Source organism: Castor canadensis, chromosome 18 (genome assembly GCF_047511655.1).
Source record: "Castor canadensis chromosome 18, mCasCan1.hap1v2, whole genome shotgun sequence".
Taxonomy (NCBI): Eukaryota; Metazoa; Chordata; class Mammalia; order Rodentia; family Castoridae; genus Castor; species Castor canadensis.
Genome location: NC_133403.1, coordinates 9,088,639 through 9,096,468, shown reverse-complemented (window position 1 = coordinate 9,096,468; position 7,830 = coordinate 9,088,639). Strand labels below are relative to the sequence as shown.

The window sequence follows — 7,830 nt, the reverse complement described above, 5'->3', positions numbered from 1 at the left end:
GGTGGGTGTGTGGACTTGGGATTGAGCTCAGGGTATCAGGTGTTCTACCATATGAGCCATGCCCCAGCCTTGCCTTTCTGCTGTTAGAATAGTTAATGCTGTTAGTTTCCCTCTGGGTACTGCTTTAATGCCAATCCACAAATTCTGCATTATTTTATGTTTTCATATGCTTCTAATTCCCCTTCTCTGGCCTATGAGTAAAGCAGGCTTATATAAATTTGGGTATTTTCCAGGATCTTTTTGTTACTGACTTCTAACATAATTTCAGAGAATATGCTGTGCATAATTAATTCTTTTGTGTTTTTAATGAATTATGTGGTTTTTATCCTCACAAATGCTTTGTGTGTACTTGAGAAAATTTTGATTTCTGCTGCTTCAGGGTGGAATATTCTATAGATAGCTACCAGGTCAAGCTGGTCGATACTGCTATTCAAGTCTAATATATTCCTATTTTTGTGTGTTTGTGGGTTTTTACTCATTTCCTTCTTGCTCATTTTATGAACTTTTATCATAGAAGGGTTACTGCTAATAATTGTACATTTATCTTTTTCTCCTCACACGTAATTAGGTTTTGCTTTATGCAATTTGAAGCTTTTCGGATAATAGATACACAATCTGTATTAACTATTAAACCAACATTGAACTTAAACTTCAGTTATATTTTCCATAGCTAGATTTCTGTTGGATACCTTTACAAAGCTACTGGGTTACTTTTGTACCCATACTCTATAATAATCCCCCTTATTTATGTATAAAACATACTCTATATTGCTTTTGTACTATCTTGTCTTTTAGGTATGCTTCTTTTATCCATAGTTTCTGCAGGCTTCGGTCTATTTTATACGTTCTGATTTTTATTCTTTGACAGTACTGGAGTTAGAACTTAGGGCCTTGAGCTTGCTAGGCCAGTGCTCTACCACTTGAATCGTGCCTCCAGTCCTTTTTTCCTTCAGTTATTTTTAAGGTAGAGTCTTGAATTTTTGTTGGGTTTTTGTTGTTGTTGTTGTTTAAGTTCAAGCTATTTATTTAAGCATTCTCCTGCCACAAGCAAAGGGATGGAAGATCAATATACTTGTCATTTGATACAGCAAAGGAAGGGGAGCTTAAGGTCCTATACATTTTTCTGGTCCACATGCAAAGGAATGGTCCAAACCAGTACTGTGGTCCCTGGCTGATGTTCCAGGTTCTCTTTAGTCATCTTCATAGCCAGTTGGAAGCAGATTCACGTGACAGTTCATGGAATAGAGTATGGTTGCCATCTCCCTAGGGAAAGGGCTTGGACCTGATGCAGAGATGGGGGTAGACGATGAGCTTGGTTCTGCCTCAGGAAAGCATTCAGCATGCACACTCCCACCCCAGGCAACTCGATGAAGTAGGTGAGGGCCTCCTGTGTGCCAGCTGAGCCTTCCTCGCTGTGGGTGCCCCTCGACATGGGCCACCCCAGCTGTGTGCAGGACCAACCTAGCAGCTGAGAATCCAGGGCACAGACACTGAGGCCGCTGCCATTTTGGACCTCGAACTTGAATTTTTTGCCTTGGATCCTCTGACCTGTGCATGTGGGACCACAGACACACACTATCACTTCCCAGTTTATTAACTAAGATTGCTTCTCCAGAGCTCTTTCTCTGGGCTGGCCTCCCACTGCTAGGATGACAGGCATGCCCCACTGCACTTAGTGTGTTGTGGTTCTTTAATTATACTTCTTTTTTTCCTTTTTTTTTTTTTTTGCTGGTACTGAGGTTTGAACTTAGGGCCTCATGCTTGCTTAGGAAGGAACTTTTACCACTGGAGGCACTGCACTTGATTTTATAATTATGAATTTATGTCCCCTGAAACTGTCTGTTTTCCTTCTGCCAATTATGTGGAATGAACAAAAAACTTGACATGACTTTACATTTTTGCCTTGAGACTTCTTTTTTTTTGGTGGTACTGTGGGGGTTTGAACTCAGGGACTCACCCTTGCTAGGCAGGTGCTGTTCCATGTGAGCCACTCTGCCAACCCAACTTGAGACTTTTTTGACTGCCCTGGTTGTATGAGCAAACTAACTCTAAGGACCACTGTGGTTATACATATACTCAGAACAGAGATGTTTCTCTAGATGGAAAATCATTCTTGCTATTCTGGGGACATTGGGAAGCTGCAGGGTGAAGGGGAGGCAGACAGATTTATCATAATTCACCATTGATGGAGAGGAAATACAATTTCTCCTCCACCCTCATTACTTCACAGTTGGGACAGATCCCTATAACAAAAAAGGACAGGAGAAACACAAGTTTATTAATGTATGCTGTTCACATCACATAGGAGAATCCTTAGTGAAAGGTGACTCAAAGCAGAGGCTTAGAATCCTTGGTCTTAGAGGAGTGACGAAACAAAGACAATGGATTTGAGTCTCTAAGGTCAGCAACTTGGAGGGCAGGCAAAGAAATGGCAAGGAAATGATACTTCACAAAGTTCGTTCACGTAAATTCTTTACACGTGATCTCATGGCTGTCTTCAGTGATTAACCATTATTCCTGTCTTGGGGGCAGGGAAGTAGGATGCCTTTTATCTTTTAAATCCGTGTCCTGCCTTTAGACAAATAGAGGGCATGTGCTTCTTCACCTTCAGTACAGCACTCCTCCATATTTTGGGGAGATACATTCTGTTTCCCCTACAACCCTTACCCTAAGTCTTTCCTTTCTGACTTCTGACTCCACGAGCTCTCAATCTCTCTACCTTGAGCAGGTCCTAGGCTTTGTCTGCTGTTCCTTCCCCACCCTAGGCTGAGAAAAGGAAAATTCAGTGTGACATTTGGCCAATATTTTACAGGTGAAAAGTGGTGTGTCAGTTGCTTTTGCATAGCTGTGACCAAAATACATGACAGAAACAACCTAAAGGAGCAAAGGATTTTTGGCCCACATTTGCTGGGTTTTAGTCCAGCATGGCAGGGAGCATGTCGTGAAGCAGAGTAGCTCACATGGTGGCCAGAAACAGGGAAAGGGATTACAAAAAGGGGCCAAGGCAAGATACAGCCCCCAAAGACACATCCACTGACCTACTTCCTCCAACTAAGGCCCAGATCCTACATTTGACCACCTGCCAATAATGCATTAGTGTCAATCCATTCATCAGGTCAGAGCTCTCACAGCCTAAGCCTCTGTGGAAACAGTTCCCAGACACTTCTAAATATGTACTTTACTAATCTGTTATGCATTTCTTAATCCAACCAAATTGACGGTCACAATTAACCATCACAAGTGACACTGGTGCCCTAGTTACTTCTTTGCGTTTTACTTCCATTTTCTAAGTTTATTTCTTCACCTGCGTGGACTCTGGAGTTCATTAGTACATCTTAAAAAGGGCTCTTATGGCTAGCACATGTGAAACCCCGAATTCAAACCCCAGTACCAAAAAGGGTGAGGGTTGATATGTACTCCAGAAATTTTGTTTTTTGGTAGTCCTTATCAACAATGATGGTGGAAATGGAGCTCTTTCTTTTAACTTGTTCTTCAACCGTTTTCAGATACTTAGAGATGCTAACTTGACTCAGAGGCGGTCGAGCCACAACACCCACTCAGGAACCAGGCTGGCCTACGCTCAGGTCTCAGATCCTCCAGTGACCTTGGCAGCTTATTTGCACTCTGTTCCTCAGCTCCTCACAGGGTTTGTTTGAGAATTAAATGAAGCAATACATAAACAGCACCTAAAGCAGGGACTGCCTGGCACTGGACGATGTAAGGACTTTTTATCTGCACAAGTTGTGTCACGTGCCTGGGTTACAGCACCCAAACTACCCAAAGGTCTAGTAACTCCTGACCACCCTACCAACACCCTGACCCTGCATTGACAGAAAGGTGGCTTTGACGCCAAGTGCCAGCTTCGCAGCAACCCAAGTATTTTCATTTCAAACAGTTGACGTTTCAGAAAACCGTTAGGGGGCGCCCGCGTGCACTCGTCAGAAGCCGAAAGAACCGCCAGACTCCAGCTGGCCAAGGTGATTTTGAAAAACCTCTGGTCTTAATTCCCAGACATTTTTAAATTAAAGGCGAAAACTCATGCTTGCTAACTAGGATTATGGCTAATTTGCAGTGTTTTCAATCTGGGATTTGAGTTTCCTGATTCTAGTCTGCATACCCCATGACACCTCCCGCAAAAGAGAAACAAAACAGTACTTTATACAACACTTGGCCTATTCTTAATGTCAGGTGATTCAAAAGATGTCGGAGCTGACACCTGCGTGACTTGGATTCAAAGACAGCGCCTGCCCTCTGCCGCCCCACGCCCTCCCAGCGCCCCACGCCCCCGAGCGTCACGCCCCTCCCTTCAGGCAGGCGCAGTTCCCGGGTTCTGCGGGGCTCAGGACCAACAGCGCCAGCCCGGCCGTTGCTTTGGGTTCTCGGACGGCGCGCGCTCGCCCCCTAACGGTTATCCGAAACGTCAGTTCACTGTGAAAAGAAGGCTGGTCGCTGAAAAATGGGCGTTTGGCATTCAGTCACCTGTCTACCCCTCCATCACTGATCCTCCATCCAGGCCAGCTGATGCGCTATAGTAACAGGACAGAGACTCACATGTATGGGAGCCCATAAGCTGCTCTGGGGGCCACACCCACGCCACTTACCGACCCAGCCAATCATGTTCAAGGGACGTCCTTCACTTATGGAGGAATTCTTGACTGTACTGTTTGTAAAATTGTTGTGCTGAGTGTACATTGTGGCATCTACACAAGTTCTTCCAACATATCAAGTACATCATAGTTGAATTCACCTCCTCCATCCTCCTTTATCCCTCCTCCCACCCCCATTCCTGGAATCCTTTCAGCTGGTCTCACTTTTCCATTTACATACATGTGTCCACAGGGTTTGCACCATATTCACCCTCCTACCCCCTTTCCCCACATCCACCCCTCCCACTGCTACCAGCCCCTCAGCAGGACCTGTTCTGCCCTCCTGTTCTCCGATTTTGTTTTTTAAAGATGACGTTTGTTTAAGATAGCTATACAGGCTGATGGAGTTGCTCAAGTGCTAGAGTGCCTGCCTAGCAAGCATGAGGCCATGAGTTCAAACCCCAGTGCTGCCGAAGTAAATAAATAAACTTCCTCATTTCCAATTACTTAAAAAAGTAAAAATCTAATTATAAATAAAAAGATAGCTCTACAGGTGGTTTCCTCAGACATTTCCGTGTGTATATGTATTATAGCCCATACTTAACACAAACCAAGGGGACCAGCAGTACGTTGATTCCTCCCCAAAATAGGGAAATTTTGGTGGTAAGGTATGCATAATTCCTGCATTTTGTACTCTTACCATATCTCCAACTTTGGACCCATTTAAATCATTTTTCCATTTAGCTTCTCTAAGTAACACATCACTGTGCTTCTGAAACTGAACTTGCACACAGCCCTAGCTCTGTGTGGGATAATAAGAAAAGCAGAATACCTGTTGGGCCTCTTTCTGGAACAAGACTTGAGAGAAATGATGTTATTTTAAAGGTAAGCAATTTAAAAACTTAAAAGGAATGCAAAGCTGGAAAGTCCTGTGCCATTAATGACTATGAGGCACCTGTGCCTGAAATACCAGACCTTCTCTGAGAAACTCTCCAAAAAGAATCTCTTTCCCATTATTTTAAATGGGAAAAATTGCAAGGTACACAAAGCCCACAAAAATCCCTGCCAAAATTCTCTGTCTCAATATGGCACTTAGATATAAGTTACAAAATACCATAGAAGGATGTACAAATGCTTAAAATACTGCTTCTTGGTCACCTCACATTCAGTATGTGAGTGTTTTGTGGCCTGAGACTTGCAGCATTACACACATATGAACATCTTGTTGACAGCCAAAGCTTTGTAAAGTGACTGTTGCTATCTTGGTGACCTATCAATTGTTTTGAAAGCAACATGAAGCTTCTCTAGAAAACTAGTCTTAAATGTTGTATTTTTGAAGGTTTAATGTAAACCTTACACAAACATCAACTGAAAAATATATTGAAGGACAGAGCTATTGGTATAGTTTGTACATTAACAAGTAAGATGTGTTCTTCCAGGAAAATATTAATTGGGGATATGTTCTGTGGCATATGTCTGAATTATGAAGTAGAGAGCAGACATTCCATTTATTTAAAAATTTTTAAAGATTGAAGCTATAATGTGTCTAAAAGTGGGACTGGTAGAGGAGGCCAAGAGAAGAAGAAAAGAATGAAAAGAAATGAAATACATCTGTGTAGGAACAAGACACAAGAAAACAAGCTGAAACAACACAGAATAAGGGGAAAGGAGCAAGGAAGTGCAGTGGAGGAGGGTTACAGTGACTTAAGCACAATGCACAAACACATACCATACCAAGGTAAAATCCCACTGAACAAGGAACAGACACATAAACACAAAAGCAAGAATGAAAAACAGGTCACACTAAGAGGGGGAGGGTAAAAGAAGGATGTGAAGAAGGTGAATATGGTTGATGTACTTTCTAAACAAGAATGGATATAGAATTTTTAAACCTGTTGAAATCACCATAAGAAGGGAACTAAGGTAGAAAGGAAGAAAATGGAGGGGATGAACCAATTCAGGATACAATACATATATATACATGGAAATGTCATACTGAAACTCTCCATATAGATATCTTAAACACTTTTTTTTTCAAAAACACAGAGCAGGAAGGTAAAACAGGTCCTGTCTGGGGATTGGTAATAGTAGGAAGGGGGAGGATATAAAGAAAGGGTGTAGGAGGGTGAGCATGGTAGAAATATTATGTACTTGTGTATGAAAATGGAAAAATGGACTTGTTGAAACTATTCTAAAAATGGGGGGAGGGAGAATAAAGGAGAATGATGGAAGGGGTGAATTTAACTATATTGTAAGCACTTTTCCAAATTTCACAACGTACCCCCAGTGCAACAAAAATACGATAATAAAAAATAAAATTAAAAAAAGAAAACAAGTCTAGATTAATTAATTCAATTAAAATTTTATAAAGATTGAAACTGTAATGTCAAGTACATTTGGAGCTAAGGAGTTCTTCCTGGCTACACCCCCAGAGTCTGGAGTTCTGTTTTGTGATGACCCCTTGTCAATATCCACACAAGTTGCCCTAATGTTGTGCCTCAAATACACAGACCTGTAACTCCAAACTCCTCTCCAGGTATCATTGTTTCTCTGCTCCATTCAGCTGCCTCACCTTCTTTCTTAAACCCATTCCCTCCTAGCTTCATCCACTCTACAGAAATGGCCTTTTTTGAGGTCACCAATACTTTGCGTTTTACTAATTTCAGGGTTGTGTTTTTATCTCACTCAATCTCTTAGCCCCATCGGACACAGATCATAGCACTGAGCACTTCTTCCATGGAACATGTTCCTCTCAATTTTGGGGATCCCATTTTCCTGGGTTCCCTCCTCCTCCTCCACTACTCCTCTACTTCCTCTTTCTCTCCTGCTCCTCTTCCTCCTCCCTTCTTTACTCCTCTTCCTCCCTCCTTTTCCTCATCCCTCTCCACTTTGTCCACCTTCTTTTCTTTCTTTACCTCCCTCCTCCTCCTCTTTCTCCTCCACTTCTTCCTCCTCTTCATCCCCCTCCTCTTCCACCTCCTTCCCCCCTGGTCTCTTCCCCCATCTTACCACTTCCCCTCCCTCCTCCTCTTCCTCTACTCCTCCTCTTCCTGCCTCCTTCCTCCTTCCACTTCCTCTCCTAAACTATGCTTCCTACTTGTTCCGTTCTCCTCTTCTCCTCCTCTCCCTCTCCTCTCCTCCTCCTGCTGTCCTCCTGTACATGCTCATCCTGTCGTCCTCTTCCTCCTCCTCCTGCTCCATTCTTCCTCCTCCTCCTATCCTGCTCCTTCTCCACTCCTCCTCA

General features: G+C 42.9%; 1 pseudogene; it reads right to left on the bottom strand.

The window, feature by feature from the left end:
- Positions 1-1,190: 1,190 nt before the first annotated feature.
- LOC109675996 (cytochrome c oxidase subunit 6A1, mitochondrial pseudogene) lies at positions 1,191-1,554 on the bottom strand (annotated as a pseudogene).
- Positions 1,555-7,830: the final 6,276 nt, after the last annotated feature.